The sequence below is a fragment of the Rhyacophila brunnea genome, unplaced genomic scaffold (genome assembly GCF_057557595.1).
Source record: "Rhyacophila brunnea isolate RB1 unplaced genomic scaffold, BYU_Rbru_1.0 scaffold_19, whole genome shotgun sequence".
NCBI lineage: Eukaryota > Metazoa > Arthropoda > Insecta > Trichoptera > Rhyacophilidae > Rhyacophila > Rhyacophila brunnea.
The window spans coordinates 9,596,884-9,616,578 of record NW_028232848.1 but is presented as its reverse complement, the minus strand read 5'-3'; the positions used below and the strand labels follow the sequence as shown (position 1 = coordinate 9,616,578).

The 19,695-nt window shown below is 35.2% G+C and overlaps 1 pseudogene; it reads left to right on the top strand.

Moving 5' to 3' along the window:
* Window positions 1-1,656: 1,656 nt before the first annotated feature.
* Window positions 1,657-19,695, top strand: part of LOC147072715 (uncharacterized) — a 141,194-nt pseudogene continuing 123,155 nt past the window's right edge.

Here is a 19,695-nt window from a genome sequence, read left to right as displayed (position 1 = left end):
TCACACTTGAATGTTCAAAGACATAGCTTATAATAAATATCTTTAGAATCATCTTCAAATGTGTTAATCTTGCCGATTATTTGAATAATAAAATGCCTAATTCTTGTCAAATTTGGGATCACAGTGATTATCAATATAATTTTTTATCGTGAATATTTTACAAAAATTATCTCGTAATAAATTATACTAATGGTTTTATAAATGCGTTTAAAAATTAATAAATGTAAAAAATCTTAACACCATTGCACAGTTATGTACCGAAATATGACTATATTCTGAAACATTAGACCGAGAGGTTTAAAAGAATACTATTTAATGTAATAAAAATACTTTATGCAGTCATCAAATGTTTAAAATAACTATAAAGAATAATAAGGCTTCAAAATTATATAAATAGAATATCTACAACGTTTAAGGAGTGTCCAGAATCATGGTTTGAAAATACAATAAAAACTCAATTTCGACCTACGACGAGCACGTGGGCCGTTAAAGATGCCGCAGTGCCGCAGAAAAGCTTAATAAGTATGAGAATGACAACGAGAGAATGTGGATTGCTGCCAGTTACAGGATAGTTACAATAGATCACAGCCTACTTGAAGTTGGACATACGTGTACTAGAGCTATCGCTATAATCAGTGATGGCTCGACGACTTTCTAGGTGGTGGGGTTTAGCCATTAATTATTAAAAATACGAAATACGTCTACCTACTATCTCATATTATACATTATGTACCAAGCTGCTTATAATAATATAATTTTATGAATGAGGAAATGAGTATTTTTTTCAGAATAAATAATATGATTATCTGAGTTACTTAATCACACCTAAAATCATGCTTTAAAATATTAACTTAATTAATAATAATGATTATTATAGATTTACCATCATCAGGTTTGAAGAACAAAATACAGCGAGCGTTTTTACTCACCTAGGGGTCATTTGATTCTCTCCCCAGTATGCGTATACTAACGGTAATGCATTCATATCCTTTGTAGAACGAGATGTGTACCGCGGTGATAGGATGAGACTGAGTGACCCCGATCAGCGAAAAATAGACGCCATAGCTTTTCTTAATTTGTCCGTAGGTATAACCGTGAAATAGGGCATATTTAATTTAGTTAATTATTTTAATATCGCGTTATCATGCTATTACATAATTTACAATCATTGCTTTATTTATTTGTATAATAATAATAATAATAATAAATATCTCTATAAAATACGACGGGTTTAGAGGGATAAAATATATTAATACTTAGTTCATTCAATCATGTAATTAAGTAAGTAGGTAGGTATATTATGACAATAAAACAAATATCGGACGTGTATTTTTGACATGATAACGATGTGGGGATGGTCCCTATGGACCCTTAAGATAGAGCCGCTCCTGGTTATAATTATTGTTATTTTTCATCGATCAAGTCTTGTGAAGTCACCTCAATACTGTACAATGACATCGTAGGCAGTCGCACCATAGCGTCAGCCAAGCCACGAGAAGTAGACCCTCGCTTGGTACGCGGCGGGATGACTATTCGAGCACACAAGCCAACACTTATTTGTTGAGAAATATTTGAAAAGCTTTCGGTGGGACGGACGAGGCGCAACGCCGGCCAATGGCGACGCGCCTTTCTGTTGGTATACATGTTTTTGTTTAGATGACTACTTGCGACGAGCAGTCTATGATGCTGCTTTGCGAGCTGGAGGGGGGAGGGGGATTTTTAGAAGGGGGTGAATTCGAGCGATGGGGTGGAGAGGGAGGTTGGTACAATGTCGAAAGGTTTCTGTTTTAGGGCATGGCTATAAAAAAATATTTTTAAGAATATTGCGCCGGGGTGAATATCTAAAAGCTCTCAGTAGAGTATAATATACCTATGCTTCATAACTTTGCACTTCGGCGCTAGGATGAAAATGATGTAATATATTATTCTAAGGATAATATTTGTTTTACATATATTAGGTATCTATTTATTTATTTATAACTAAGTAGAAAAATGAAATGTGAAATGTTTTATCGGAAATAATATATGGTCGTATATTAAGACGGTACTTCAGTGAAACGGTAAATAATTTTCAACTATAGATGCGGCGAAATTTTGGACTCGCTGGCAATCGGAGAGCGAACGTCGAGCTGTGAACACGTCAATTTGTTTCGTGATGGCGACGAGGGTATTAATTCTTAAATCGTGTAAAGACGACTAAAAAACGTTACCCATTAACTTGAAAAAGAAAACATGTACTTAAATGAATATATTATTATTTTTTACTAATAGAACAATAAACAGAACATTAAATGGACGCATGTTGGATTTATATGACAAATTATATTTCGTTCGGCACGCGTCATTTGCACAATCCGCGCATCGCGTAGCCATGATATTTTTAGACCATGCCTCAACTGAGGTATAGCCTTAAAAACCGTCCAACCTCTTTGGGTGGCATAGTACTGACATAATATTCATGTCTAAATAAAACACGGTTCTTGTCGGTTTACGTTTAGGTACCTACACTTTACAGGAAGCCAGCAGCAAACAAATTTAGAAAATAGCCGATATACCTACTTAATTATTTGTTAGGTTAGGTTTTCTTGAATAATTCATGAATTTTTCCAAAATCAGCTATGAAAATTGAATTAATGTTCAAATTGAATCTAATAAAATTGGAGACCGTATAGTCAATTGTGGGTATACGGTCATCTCTTTCCGATAGAAAGCTCGCAGCGAACTGTGCCACGGTGAAATGTTTTACGTACAATTTACATGTAGGTAACCATTTTATCTATCAGTGTGTTTATTAACTTGAAACCCCTGTTTTTGAAAATCTTAATCAACAAATGACCTACATAAAAATTTAAAGGGCATTTTGATAATACCTACCTACCTAATCAAGGTGTTATTTTCTTACCTATTTATCGGAAAATTTGACAAAATTATTCAAATTTAAACATATTCTAAGTTTTTCACTAACAGAATAATTTTAGATTTTTGAAAATTTAGTTCTTGAATAGCTTTATTTGAATCTACTCGATTTTCCCAGGAATTAGGTAAGTATAGGTAAAACACTCTACAGAGACATTGTTGTACACTAAAATTGCTTCTCATCTGTATTGGTAATATTTGTGTGTATGCATTAAGGTCTATAATAATATGATTCTACTACACAAAGGCATTGCGTTCAAACATTTGATAGCTATTAAAAAGTTACTTCAATGTAACATAAATTTTTTTTTCGTTTTTTTTTTTTGCGACGCCCGATGTCATGTTGGTCCCAATCGGTCTAATCGTCCTAAAACTAGGTCAATTTCTTGTTAAATCATTTCCTTGACTTGGCCAGGTTTTGATTTACGATAGGGCTAAAAGGGCTTTAGTTCAGACCCCCCGGGAGGCGACATAATATAAATTAAATAATCAGGCGAAAAGTCATTTTTTAGATTATAATAAGTAAATTATTATAATAATAATTTGTTTCAATAAGTACCTTATATCAATAACTATCATCACTAATATCTTATACCAATATCACAATGAAAGAAAAGACAAGAATACACAAGAAAAGAAAATAAATACCGAACATAGAATTTAAAATTGTTGATTTTGATACCTTTATGTAAGAACCTATTTATGTTTTTATAGCCAGGCCGTGAAAAAGAAATTGTTGCAAATAACTTGGGATTCGAACAAGTAAAAGCGCTCCTCTGTTATTTGGAGATATCACAACTTCACAACACAAACTCACACAAGCCAACGGGGAAATCTACCGTGTCACATCCCACCTCGATAGTGGCCAACGGTTGGCATGCGTACCATACAAGGCATCGGATTTAAGGTCAATATTTCGCGTAAAAAACACAATTGCACAATCAACTTTGTCAGTCTGCCAAAGGTTAAACTCGATGAATACCAGTAGGTATATATTATTCATATGGCAGCAGCTTGTCAACGACACAATAAACACACACATTATTGCAGGGATCGAAATGGACTGGAGTGAACCGGAGTGGACTGGAACTTATTTCCGGTCCACGAAACCATCGAAACTATCGCTCTGTCTTGTGGAAAGTATATAAATTGCATTCAGGTACGTTAATTATTATTATTAGAAAATACTTATTTAATTTATTTACAATACTTACATTATTTTTTTCTTAATCTATAACCAGACCCCTTTTAATATTTATAGTTATTCGAAAAATAATCGATCCCTCCGCTTCGTAAAATATTCCGTTTCAAGCGTTGCACCCAAGGCCGAATTATGTTAATAATTCAGCTCTGCACCTATACACACCGATATACAAAATCACAATATTAAAGTGGACAAGTTTCCTGAAATAGGTCAAAAGCATCTGCAATTATCACCATTATTGGAATGTACCTAGTTAATTTTTTATTATAATATATAAATATATTATAACATTTTATTGTGGATCCGATAGCAGAATACGACAACAATGCCGCGAAGACGTGAAAGCAGATTATCATCAATAATGCACCTTATTTGAATTTAGAATATCTAATAGGTACCTACGTCAATGATGTTATCTACCTATTACATAACCGATAAAATCTAGTTTGAATAATAATATTAAATGTTCCTCAATTTAAAATTCACTTAGCGCTTATACGAACTTAAAATGCGAAAAGTAGTTAGTTTAAAAATGAACACATTACAAAAAATATCTACCAACTATCCGAAGAAGTTTTTAAACAGACATAACCAATTTGATCTTGAATGATTGAAAAAACATACACGTTGAAAAAGCAACGGATTAATAATTTGTCTCTTATTTTAGTTAGATTTGCACTTCGCATTGCAGATTCATTTTACCTAAGAGAACTTTACACTAATTCTACAATGACATTATGCTATAATTATAGATTCACCCAATTAGGTAGGTAGTTAATAAACTACCTCTTGTATGTAATTACATAGTACCTAAATGCAGATATTGCTAAACAAAACTTGAATAGGTACTTACATATATATTAATAATATTAATATATTCATAGGATTGTAGATGAAAGAATATCATATGGTGAATTTATGTCAGACATCCCAAAGCAATTGAGTATTTTTAATTTGAATATAAGTAGGTATACGTAAACAAACAGTAAAATACATATGTTATGTAAATAAAGCAAAATTCTTCACGAACGGAGTCGCCATTTTGTTTTCGGGGCTACCAATAGAAGAAGAAAAATAATGAACTTGTTACTAATACAATCATGGCCCCCACAAGGAGGGGGCTGATAGGGATCTAGCCTAGGGGCCCGGGCTCAAGAAGGGCTCGGCGTGACGAGTCAACCAGATGAGTGAGATAAACACAGACCACAAATTTGCTCTAATAGTAAAAAAAAGTCGCCTGCGCCGGTATTTTACTTCAATAATTATTAATAATTGAAATATTTGATTGTACAATGCAATTTTTAACTGTTTGCCGATACTTGACAACTCCATAATTCAAATAGATATACATATTAAAAATACAAAAAATCGCTAAAAATACACCTTAATTTTACCGCATACACCATGGAAAACGCTAATGTAGCGTGTCACACCGCTTTTACCGTTAGTGATAGGTAGGGGGCCGCCAAACATCCTAGCCTGGGGGCCCGCTTCAGGGTGTGAGGGCCATGAATACAATGATTCAATTCAAACTGTCTTCAAATTAACGGAATGCGTCTTCTATCTAGAGTCCAAATTCTTAATATTTTTCACTCATTTGATAGTCCCAGATTTCAAATTGTTCAATGAAATCGAATTACTAATAATTGCATATTTATTATTCAATTTGATTTTGAATCACTGATGTAGTCTGAAACGGAATGAAAAATCAGTATATCACTCACAGTACGCCAGAAAGAGAAAAATACATTCGCGCCAACGATAAACAATCCCATAACGACTGAAACCGAACTATCCAATCGAATACATTTTCCCGTCAGCCAAAAAGAGACAGACACTTTCCCGCCAGGTTGTCTTCTTCGGCAGCGTTAGAAGGGTGAAGAATTATACAAATTTCGCCTGTTAAAATGAGTTAGCGATACATTTAGTGAAAAGCCCGCGATGTTTTGTGCAACGCCCATTATATGAGCCATCTTTGTTGTATTTGATTGCTGTTTCACATTTCGATTCCTTTGAGAAATTAAAGATATTCAGGAAAACGGAAGATTGCAGGATTAATTTCCACTTGAGGAAAAGGATTTTCTATTTAGTGGATCGTTTTTTAATTTGATGAAATAAAAATAATCGTCGATAGAATATGGGATTCATTATTTATTCTAGAAATAAGTAACAAGTCAGGTAGGCTACTGACTAACTTCAAAGAAAAATAATTACAAGATAAAAAGAACATTTTATATGCAACGTTTTTAAAATTTTTGTTGAATCATATAAACTTGACTTGACTAGCTTAAACCATCAAAAAATTGTATTTGATAGAAATAATACTGAAATGTCATTTTGACGCTCATATTGATTTCCATAGTAACGCACGTATAGGTATATTAATAATTTCCTAGCAAGCAATACTAGTGGATTGGATTACGGATTTCTTCCGAAATAACTTTTCATACAAAACAGAATTAACTGAAAATGAATTTAATTCTACTTAAAGATGGCTAAAAGTATTTAAAAAATGCATTGGCATCGTCTTCTGATATATTCTAAAAGTTTCAAATGTCTAGCTAGTCGGGAAGTTAATTAAAAATCGATTGCAAGATTTGTACCGGACAAACAAGAATACGACCTAATAAAAATGTTGTAAAATGTGTTCAATTAATTTACAGTCACGTACAATCTCATAAGTATTTTTTTTTTGTTAATTTATATCAACCAACAGGATCAATCACAGAAAATAAATATAATAAGTATCTAATAATACTAAGTACTTATAGAATAAATTAATAAGTATGTGATGGTCCCAATGGACACAAAAAACTTATTATAAAATAAAATTCGATCAAATATTAGCTGTAATGAATATAATAATTGGAGACAACACATTAAGCTGATATAGGTACCATCGTAATTATATCGTCAGGTGTTCAAATTTAGAACTAAGCTCATCAGAGGACAACTTATACTGGTGGATCTATGGTACCTAATAATCATAAGAAAAATAGAGAAGAAAAAAACATAAAAAAGTATAGGTAGATAGGACTGGTAATTTAGAAAAAAAATATAATAAAAAAGCAGTCGTCAAGATGCAATTAGTCCTAGATTTTAGAGCAACTTAATTTGAAAGAAGCATGAGAACAAAACAGATCCATTCAATCACTGTGAAGATTTAGGGCTCTGCAGAGTCGAGAAGCTGAATAATTATTGTAACCTAGAATGGTTTTATATAGGTATGAACTACATTTTGAAGCAGGGTTTTGAATGTGTGAGTGTCATACGAAAATGAAATACACAATAGTGTGCGTTGCAACCTTCAAGTACCTACACCAATATTGAATAAGCGTCAGTGCATAAACCGAGAGCAGTTGTTAGGATGAAGGGCAAGCATAGAATGCCGTATTCTTGATACATGTTTATCTAAGTTAATCCCATATTCCTCCACATTCGAGATCGGTTGCTTGTTACTCCGCAACGGTTGGGTATTTCAGTTGCCGTTAATTCTGTGTTTCCTGGTGTATTCTCTTTGTACAAAATTTACTGCTCGGATGAGTTTATGATCTACATACAGTAAACACACAGAACATGTAATAAATAGAATACCTATGGGCTATATTCAATACGCCGCATCTTGATGCAGGTTTTTTGAATGTGTGAGTGTCATACGAAAATGAAGCACGCATTATGCACGTGCAATAGTGTGTGTAATACACCAACATTAAATGAGCGTAAATGCATAAACCGAGAGCAGTTTTCAGTATTCGACGTAAAACGTATTCTTGACACGTGTGTAAGTTTAACCCGGATTCTTCCTTACTCGAGTCGGTTACCTGCTTCGCCTTACCCATTATTTCTGAGTTCCCTGACTATACATAATAGAAAAATTAGAGAGAATATTACTTGTTTCTCAAAATATTTATTGATTATTACAAAAAAAACCGCAATGTAAATAAAACTGCTGGATTTTTCATCGCATTCTCACTATGGCTATGTAATACGCATTTGTACATAATACTCGTATCTACCGATTAAAAATATACGAAGGTAGTTGGTTGAATAAATAAATAGTTAAGTGGGTAGGTACCACCCTTGTATAAAGTATACAATATATTTATGTTTTTCCTTGCTTTGAAAATGCTAAATTTATTCTTATTCTACACAATAATAAAATTATTATATTAAATGCCAATAATGGCTTCGCATTTTATAACTACCTATAGGGCTGTATATAATAGTTTGAAGGTAGGTCCCCTGTGTAAGTAAGTAACTATTGTGATTTATCAGTGAATAAATCAATGCGCAGTGGCGTTATACCCTGTTTGCACGTGCATATATTTACTGTGCACAGTAATAAAATGTATGGGGAAACATGTTTTATCCTGCAGTTGGCAAGATTGCGTGCATAAATCAATCAAGATTGGAAGGTTCCAAATTCAACGCGACAGTAAGATTAATTTCGATCTGCGCCTGCGCAGTAGAGCGATAGAAAGCGAGATAGCGATAGAGAACATGCCGGTAAAAAAACGAACTACTCATTTTGAGATCCGATTTTCAATACGACCTGTCAGAAGTATAAAATAACAACCTCGCGTCTCGCTTACTCTTGAAGAATGAGATTGGAGAGACAGTCAACACTTTTACGTGTTAACAGTTATTGTCATGACAGTTTAAAATAAGCACAATTGCCGACAGTAATTCCATGCACGTGTACAGGCGCTTTTACATTATTTAAGAGGGTACGTGGGTGAAATACGCAAATTTGCAAGTTTTCAATGCACTTATGAATATAACTTTGACTTATAATAGTTTTTTCACTGTTATCTTTCATAATTCGTAACGTATTAGATACCTAGTACTCAATTTTCTGTAATGATTTTTAATGTAAGTACTTCTAAGGTATTAAGAAAATAGTGGTACAATTTATTTAAAGAGCCAGTTGAGTACAGTTCGGCTTCAATATAATATTGACGTCTATGTCATGGCGCTGTTTGTGATTTAAGTATTAGGCCACGAGCTTTTTGCATGGTGGCGGTATTGCAACGGTTTTAGTTCTAGAAACGGCCGCAGCGACGTGTATGTAGAGTTGGGTATTTCCCGAGAAAATCTAAATCTCGAGATTCGGGATTTCCAGAATAGAATTCTCGAGATATCGAGGAAGTTGAAAAAACCTGTAAAAATCCTAAAATCAGTGTAAAAACAGACAAATTCCAAAAAAATATGTTTTTTTTAAATTTAAGTAAGAAGACGAACATAATAGAAGTAGAAAAACAAAAATAATTCAAAACATTACCTACTTATTAAAATAGAATTTCAAAAAACATAGACTGTCAATGGCTGGTGTCTGACACAAAATTCCCTGATGTTGAAAAATTGCGCTCATTTTGAGTCGACTTTGGCTTAATTGTGTTAAATGCCCCAATCAGTCTTTGAACGTTTTGTTTCTGTCCACTTTTTTCATATAGAAAAATCATTTTTTCAATTAATATTTGATAATAAAGAAATCCCGAATCCCGAGAAAAGATTCTCGAGATCCGGGATTTCCCGAAATGTTAAAAATTTAAATTCTCGAGATTCGGGATGGAGAATCTAGAAAAAAATCTTGAGAATTCACTTCGGGAAATTCCTGAAACCCAACTCTACGTGTATGTCTATATAGAAGTCGAAGTCTATCTATATAAAAAATCATATAGAAATATTAAATGCAATTTATATGTACTTAATTTAAATTAGGTAATAAGTATTGTAGGTAATTAAGTAATCGTTCATTGTAAATCCACTTGATTTATTTTGTGTTTTGTATTCTTAAGCGGATAAGGTGGTTTTGCCTAAAAGCTCTGTCAGCTTGGTGTAACTCCGACTTGGTTACGTGGCGAATTGCAGGATGACGATCACATCCTCTGGGAGTGTTCCCATATGTCGGTTGAAAGGGAAGACTTTCTCAAGTCAGTCCAACCCTCAGTTGGACCGGTCGGCTATTACGACTTGGTATCTACGAGGTAAAATTTCTCAGCCTTTAAAAAGTTTGCGGCATCGAGAAGGTCTTCTCTCGTCGAGAATTGACCATAATACATTATGTCGAAGTAAGAATCACGCACACTCTAGTGCACGCTAAGAGAGCTTGCACACCAGAACTCGCCGCATGCGTCTTACGACGAATTCGTCGATGTGACGTCATCGTAAACCAAGAAACAAACGTTATCAAATGGAGCTTCGCAGATTGGCCGATGCAACTACGACGCTGCGACGCTCCTGCATGCGACGAGTTGCGTTTGCTAGAGCCTGCATGTCGATGTCGACGAATGTCGACTCCGCGCATGCGCACAGCCGCACAATCGGCCATTTCTGTCTCTCATCGCTCATCGCTGATCACCGCGTTTGACGTTTGTTCATACAATCAACACAATAAAAATGGCAGACGCGAGACTTCTCCTTAAATGTATCCAGTACCAATACATAATAATCGCTGTTTCCGCGTCTGATGACATATTTGCGCAATGGCGTCGTCTAGCTAGAGTATATTTTGACGTTTCGGGAGATTATGCGCGAATGCGGCGAATGTCGAAGTCGCTAGAGATGTCCGAGGTTGTGTCATGCAACACTGACCGGCGGGTCTAGGAAGTTTTGATTTATGGCCGTCAGGCACACAAGTCGAGTTGTGATGTGCGAGCCGGCTAAGATACACTTTTGGCACAACTTTGAAGAGTGCCTAACGTTCGTTACGTCATGGTATATGCCTGCATAATGGGTGTGGAGATGTGGCGAATGGTGGAGGGAAAAGCAAGTAGATTATATTTACCTGTATTCGAAATAATATGTTAAATCATTTTTGCTATTTGACCTCCACGAGTCGTCATTGAGTATTCACGAGAATATTAAGGGCGTGGAAAAATATTAAACGGTTTAGTTTTGCCACTCCCAGCTGTAGTTATACACAGGGTTTTGTTATTTGAGGCAATTCAAAAAATCACGAACGCTGCAATAAAAATATCAAATTCAAAAAATAATATCAAAATCATGTCGTAATACTAATACAGGCTGTGCTATTCATGACCAGGTAGGTATTTACTGGGTATTGGAATATGCAGTTTGTCAGTGACGTCCGGTGCGTTGGGGCACATATGTGGATATTGATATGGAGGTATTTAATTAAAACAACGGAATCGAGGCAATTTAGTATTACCTAAGTATATTTTCCTACTTACTAGATATTATCAAGTTATTATTTTTACTCATATGATTGGTTTGAACTGTTTCGAGGCCCCCTTTTAAATATGGTAATAAATCGTTATCTGCGTCAAAGAAAATTGCCATTGGGCCATATCACAAAAATATGATAGGAATGTGAATATCTTTTAAACGAAGAAATCGAGAAGGTCTTTGGAGCCGTAGATATGTGACACAAATAAACTACATAAACATAAACTACACAGCATTCGAAATGGAAAAGCTATTAATATAGGTACTCGTTGTTATCAAATTTTATGTGTATTTTATAAAAGTGTGTTAGTTAGACGGTCATCATTTTTTTCCACGAGACGGAGCGATAATTTTATCGATTTCATGAACCTGAACGGCGCTCCGGTCATTTCGAGCCATGAAACTATAATAATATAATATACCAAAAGCTGTGATTCCTCTGGTATCTCATACGTGAAAGTGAGATGACTGTTGGGCAAGGTGTGTCTTAATAATGGATGATACTCAACCAAACATTATGCTGAACATGGCCCCCACATCCTGGAGTGGCCCCCCAGGCCAATATGTTTGGCGGGCCCCCGACCTATCGACAAGGCTAAGGGCAGTTTGATGTTATATAGTAGAGTTCCGCAAAATGGTTATTCCAAGGAACCCCAGATTTTTTTTTGTATATTTCAATAAATCCTTGACTTAATGAGTTGTTGGCACTCGATATTGTATTATAAAGCACTGATCGCAATCCATTTTTATGGAAGCCAAGAAACATTCCGTATATTCGATAAATACCCATTTTATTGGTCAGGAAACACATTATTTTAAAATAAAATTCTACACGTGAATTCTCATTTAATTATATCAATCTTTTTCTTATTATTGTGCCATCCCCTAGCGGAGGTCGGCCACCACCAAGACGATCTTATCTTTGTCGTCTGCTACCTGGAACAGTTCAGTGGAGCTGCACTCGTACCAATCACGGAGGTTCTTAAGCCACGAAATGCGGCGCCGTCCTCTGCTACGCTTCCCATTGATTTTTCCTTGAATGTCAAGTTGTTGAATGCTGTATTTTTGTCCTCTCATAATGTGGCCGAGGTACTGTAGTTTCCTGGTTTTGATACTATGTAGAACTTCTCGGTCCTTCGCCATTCGATTGAGAACTTCAACATTTGTCACCCGGTCAGTCCAAGGAATTTTGAGGATGCGTCTATACAACACAAATTTTGTCATTAATTGCGAACCAATCGAACGTGTGACCCATTATAAATATTTACATAGATGGGTCAATGAGAAATGGGACCAGTCTCAGGAAATAAAAACTAAAATTGAGATCGCAAGGAGCGTCTTTCTCAAAATGAGACGCCTATTTAGCAATCGAGATCTTAACCTAGGTCTGAGACTGCGTATGGTACGTTGTTATATTCTCTCAATTCTTTTCTATGGTATGGAAGTATGGACGCTAAACCAAGAGATGCCACGGAGACTTGAATCTTTCGAGATATCAATAATACCTCATTAAATAGCATCGCACAGCCATATGTTTTAAAATATAATATAATATCACTATTAGAGCAAAAATTCTGGTGCCTATTTATCTCACTTAACTGGTCGAACCCCCACGCCGGGGCCCCCTAAGCTCGGGCCCCCAGGCCAAAGCCCTGTCAGATACCCCCTTGTGGGGGCCATGATGAGGAACCTCTGTAATATACCAAAAAGGAAAAGGATGACGGTAGAAAGGTATGTAAAATGAGACTCTTCATTGATGATGCTAAGGTAATGGAAGGAACTTGAAGCAGATGAAAGTAAGTGGAGGTCATGTTTCGGATGCGACCAAGATCCATATTGAGATGTAGTGCACATGACGAATGAATAAGTTGTACGTAAAATATTTCACGGTGGCACAGTTCGTCGTGAGCTTTCTTATCGGAAAGAGATGACCGTATACTAGGCAGGTATATGATCTCTAATTTTATTAGATTCAATATGAATATTAATTCAATTTTCATAGCCGATTTTGGCAAAATTCATGAATTCAAGAATGGTAACCTAACATAACCTAACAAATAATTCAGTATATTTTTCATATAGCAAAATTTGTTTGCTGTTGGCTTCCTCTAAAGTGTAAACCGACAAGAACCGTGTTTTATTCAGACATAAATTTTATGTCAGTACTATACGACCCAAAGAGGTCGGACGATTTTATTACAACGTTTTTATTAGGTCGTATTCTTATTTGTCCGGTGGTTGTTTGTCCGCTACAAATCTTGCAATCGATTTTTAATTAACTTCCCGACTAGCTAGACATTTGAAACTTTTAGAATATATCAGAAGACGATGCCAATGTATTTTTTAATACTTTTAGCCATCTTTAAGTAGAATTAAATTCATTTTCAGTTAATTTTATTATTATTAAACTGGCGCTAGGGGCCGTTCAGGTCCATGGCCGACTGCACAACGTTTTTCCAGGCATCTCTGTCCAGCGCTCTCTCTTCCCAGTTGACTATCCCCAGCCTTTCCGCATCCCTTTGAATGTTGTCCGCCCATCTCCGTCGAGGGCGGCCAAGAGGTCGAGTGCCAGCTGGTGTGCCTTTGTAAATCCTATAGAGAGTTCTAGATCGTTCAGATCGTACAACGTGGCCCGCCCATCTGAGCCTTCTTGACCTCAGAATATTAGTGATTCTAGGTTGGTATCGGTCGAAGAGCTCAGCGTTTGTGCGGATGCGCCACCGGTGGTTCTCATTGACGGGTCCAAGTATTCTCCGGAGGATTCTGTTTTCAAACACTTGGAGCGCCTTTTCTTGTTTTTCTGTTAAACCCCACGTTTCACATCCATACATGACGATTGGCTTGATGACCACGTTATACACCCGGAATTTCGTTTTGATGGACAGCATTTTGGACCTGAACAGACGACTCAGCGCGAAGTACGCTGCATTTCCACTTCTCAGTCGGTCAGAGAGCTCTAGGGACATTTCATTTTTAGAGGTAATGTTGGAGCCCAAGTACTTGAAGAGAGAGGTTCTCTCGAACGAGGAGTTTCTTATTCCAATGTTTCCAGAGGGTTCAATGCCTCTTGTCATTTTCAAATACTTGGTCTTTCCCACATTTACTCGGTTTGTATAAAAAGTTATTTCGGAAGAAATCCGTAATCCAATCCACTATTATTGGTTGCTAGGAAATTATTAATATATACGTGCGTTGTTACTATGGAAATCAACATGAGTGTCAAAATGACATTTCAGTATTATTTCTATCAAATATATTTTTTTTGATCGTTTAAGCTAGTTACGTCATGTTTATATGATTCAACAGAAAATTTAAAAACGTTGTATATAAAAAGTTTTTTTATCTTGTAATTATTTAATATTCGGCCATATTTTTCCGATACAATATATCACGGTGAAGTGTGATACGGCGAACTGTATATGTACAAGTTTCCGGACACGATAAACAGTGCCCTTGGTCGATAGTATTAATAGAATAACGTCTTAATGGTTATTATCATACTTGCGGACAAATGTGGTTTCATAATATTATAGGTATCATGTATCTAGATATTTATATATAAATTTTTATATACAGAGTTCATAATATTTTTTCATTCAATTGACATTCAAATTTTCCTGTTTTATTTTATATTAAAATGAAAATGTTTTTATGGAAAAAATGTTTTATAGCTTACCTTTATTGGAAGTATGTACTCTAAACGTCTTCTTTATATTCTTAAAACGTCTGAAACAAGATGGTTGGTAGCTTTTGACAAGTTTACCAACTTTCATAATGGAGGAGCGATTATTTTCCTCATAGATTTGGGTTTGAAAATATTTTTCACAACAAAGAACGAGCAATGAGGCACGCGTTTTCTTCTACCCAAGTTTTTCATGAAAATAAATTACTTATGTACTACACAAAGAGGAAGGTTGGTTCGTTGAGACGCACATAATATTTCGAATTAATCAATTAATATCGACCGCGACCCTCACAGAACAAATTTTACAGGAGGAGCAAAAAACGTTTTTTGAATGGTTTAATATTATTTTTAAAATAGCCACATACATTGGGTGCATGATGATTGATGATTTGGTGTAAGATATTTTTGATCTAATAATAATTATAATATATTAACTAACAGAAAAATCATTAAAATTGAGGGTAAATGCTTTTTTCCTTAAATTAAAACTTAATTAATCTCAATTAAAACCTGAATTTAGATAATAAATCAGCATTTGCGGCTCACTTACTTTTTATAGAACGTGTATTTAGTTGTATACATTGTTAATATCTAATAAAAGCACTTTTCTAAAAATCGAGGGTTACGCATTTTTTCCTAAACACAGTCGAATGTGGATTTCTTTTTATTGGTTTTGAAAAGTTTTGGTAATCTTTTCAAGAGATTATGCATTCAGTGATAGGTACAACTTGGTAATTTATAGATAAAATATTTCCATCATTTTGGTATTTAAACACAACATATAAAAATATTTAAAAAATTTAAACCTTCTTGAATATAAATGAAACCTAACAGTATCAAAGTGAAGCAAAATTAAGACCTCTGGACCTCTAATTTTCATAAAAACTTTAAGGGTTTTCAGGCTGTATGTTTCTTATTTCCAGGCACTGTAAAATGATAATATGGGAGGGGGGGGTTCCACATTAAAAGATAATCCATAATAATTAATTATTGATTTTTAAGGCGACGGGAGGGTATGGGGTTTATCAAAATCTATCACTTTTACAGGACCCCCATATTTTTATGGTTAGGTACACTCCCTATACTCAGACATTCCGCACTTTGAATATAGCTATCCATTAATGAGTGCCATGGATCTTCACTGTCACAAGCCTTGCGTATCGTAAAATGCCAAAAGGGGAATTCATTATTGATTTTTAAGGCGGCGGGAGGGTATAGTGTGTATCAAAATCTATCACTTTTACAGGACCCCCGCATTTTTATGGGTAGACCATGGTCCCCCAAAGACTGGGGCTGACAGGGCCCTAGCCTGAGGGCCCGGGCTCAGCAAGGGCCCGGCGAGGCGAGTCGACCAAATAAGTTAGCTAAACATACATCACAACTTATATGCGCTATTTTCCTGCAATAATATTATTATTAAAAACTATGTGGTTGTACGATACAAATTTTAATTGTGTATCCAATACTCGTCAACTCCATAATTCAAATGGATGTATTAAACTATACAAAAAAACACTAAATATACACATTAATTTTACCGCGTACACCGTTTGGAAAACGCTACTGTAGAGCATCACAATCCCTTTATCCTTAGCGATAGGCAGCGGGCCCGCCAAAGATTCTAGCCTGGGGGCCCGCTTCAGGATGTGGGGGCCATGGTAGTTACACTCCCTATACTCAAATATTCCGCACTTTGAATATAGCTATGAGCATGGGTCTTCACTGTCACAAGCCTTGCGTGTCGTAGAATGCCAAGAAGAGTAAAGCCAACCGTTTTAGATGACAGTTCGATAGAAAAATTATCCAGGTCATGATCATCAGTAACGAAATCCCGAAGAAGAAAGGGGGGGGGTCCAAAGTCGAAAATTAACCTCTTGTGCGCGCCTGCGTATCAATACAAATTTGACACCTACACTAAACTGGAAGCTTCAGTGAGTTTGGCAGTGAAACCACGGAATAAAAGAACATATTCTTTGCTCCCATCTCATACTTTATGTCTTGGTAAACGGTAGGTAGGTACTTATATCACGTCCAATGACGATTATCTAAGAAGAGTAAGAAGATAATGTGTTTATGATGGTTTTATTAGTATTTTTCGTTTAAAATTATTTTAATTTTAATTTGACTTATACTAAAATCGTCATTTAATAAGCCAAGGTTTCTTTCGAGGATGGAGAAAGCTAATCAAGAATTTGTCAATATTCTAGATTGATCACGATTTACAGTCATGGCGAGGAAGATAACAACTTTTAATTCGTCCTTACGTAAAATTATTGTGTTGAATTTTTTTTTATTAACAAGGTAAAAATAAAACAAGTTTTATATTAATTAATTTATAGAATGTCTCAATCCACCTCAGTAACCCCGCTAAATGAAATCTCTTTTGACGGAGGCTTTGATGTTAGAGAAAACAATAGATGTACGTCCCTGAATACCTAATAAGCCCCAAGAGAATAGCTTCCCATTATGTTTTTCATTTAAAATTTGCATGTTGCCCATAAAAACACATCTAATATCCTTTGTTTAGCTATACAAATTTTCTACAAAGAATATTTTTTCCAATTAGGTAAGCGTATTTTTCTTTGTGGAAAATACAGAAAATGTTTTAAAAATTTGACTACAATCGGTGATTATTATATTCAAGACAAAAGTTTAAATAATTCAGTGAATAACACTTATATCCTTTGCCTCATTACTGAGGATGGTGATCACTGAAAATACTGTTGCCAAGAAATCTCTTTCCACTTCCGGCTCTCACACTACACTCACACTCACAAGTTGCTTCGTCTGCCGCACAGCCATAAATCAAACCTTCCAATAACATCGATCCGGTGTTGCATATGAAGACCGCGCAGATATACCTAGCGACAGTCGCACGTAACCTTCGAAACGTATAGATATTTGTATGCGGCGATCGGCGAGCCAGTATAGGAATGACCAATTCATAGGTGTTTGTATGCGTCCTGGAGTCTTCGAGAAGCGTGCAACTTGTCGATTGCAACAGCAGATGTTTTTTTCCAAACTAAACAGTCGAATTCGACAAATCTGCGGAGCTTCATTTGGCAACGTGTGTTTTGTGAATATCGATGACGTCACTTCGAGGTATTCGACACGTTGCAGGCGGACGAGTTTTGATGTGAGAGCCGGCTTAGACCGATCCTGTGCTAATCTTCTTGCTTCAGTTATTGTTGATTCAGTCGCTTTCTTGATGGTGTCACTCCACCAGGTTATATGTATCGGTAGATTTTCAAAATCAGCCAAGTCCATAATAGATGAATAAGAGAAAAACAGCTTTTTGTTTTCTCAAATACACAGTCACAAGGGTGAAGTTTATATTATTTCGAGTAAAGAATATTTAAAATTAATAAATTCCACATTTTGATAATACATAAATGTTAGAAAGCAGTAGTTCTTTAGGTAAAAATACCTAAAGGTGGACTTGGTTGATTTTTAAATGTAGCGACACAATTATGTAAATTATATGTTTTAAATTTCTATGTATCACAGTTCACCGAGAGCCGTCTTACCGGACATAAATATCCGTATAGCATTATTAGCATTAATATCATATAAAATTTGTTCATGTGTTCATGGAGCATTGCAGACAGTGTTCCAATTTTATAAGATTCAATAAGAACATTTATATTGATTGGTATCAAATATAAATACCTATGTTTGATAATAACGCTCTCATTATTATGAGATATTTGATAGGTAGATACGACTCGATACTTACATGATACTTGCTAATCCACTTTTGATTCATTCAGAATTTTATATAAATATATATATACGATATGATTGTATTTCTAATTTGATTACCTGTGTAGATATTTTCTTCTGTCTTTCCCTTGTATTCCGTTTGTTTTTATTACGTATTTTAAGTTGGATTTTATTTAAACATGAATTTGATCTCAATGCCGCACACCGTACTGGAGAATGGGACGACTGGCCTCCGGACAATTGGACGCCGCACTGTCGTAGACACGTGTAGACGAAGTATTTTAAATTTTCTATCTACTACCTAGTAGTGTGAATTCACTTTACTCTTAACATAATGTATTCTTTATCGCGGATTGAGAATAACCATGCCTAATGCTTTATATAAAATAAAAAACTCTTTTTTCGTTGGAACTTCAACATATGCACGATTAAATCATTGTTTACGTCTGCATATTTACATTCTCACCAACTATTAAATCAAAATATAATCATTGAAATATAAATAATAATACTGAATATTTTTTTCAAAGTACCTATAAGTACCTAACGTCTATTTATTTTCGAATTACGTGGCGTCCAGTTGTCCGGTGCCAAATCGTCCTAGACCCGCGTACTGCTATTGGCAGTAACGTCATAAGCAAACTTAGAATACCGTCCCCTTTTATGTTTGGTTTCAAATTATCTGCAAATTCGTTAAGGTACCTACCTATATACCCACTTACTTATTTTATTAGTGAAGGCTATACTTCAGCTGGGGCACGGTCTTAAACGATCGTGACTACGAGACGCGAAGATTGTGCAAAACAAAACATTATTTGTCATAAAAATTCAACATGCGTCCATTTAATGTTCTGTTTATTGTTCTATTAGTAACAATAATAATATATTCATTGATGTTTTCTTTTTCAAAAAAATGGGTAACGTTTTTTAGTCATCTTTACACGATGTAAGAATTAAAAGTCGCCATCACGAAACAAAT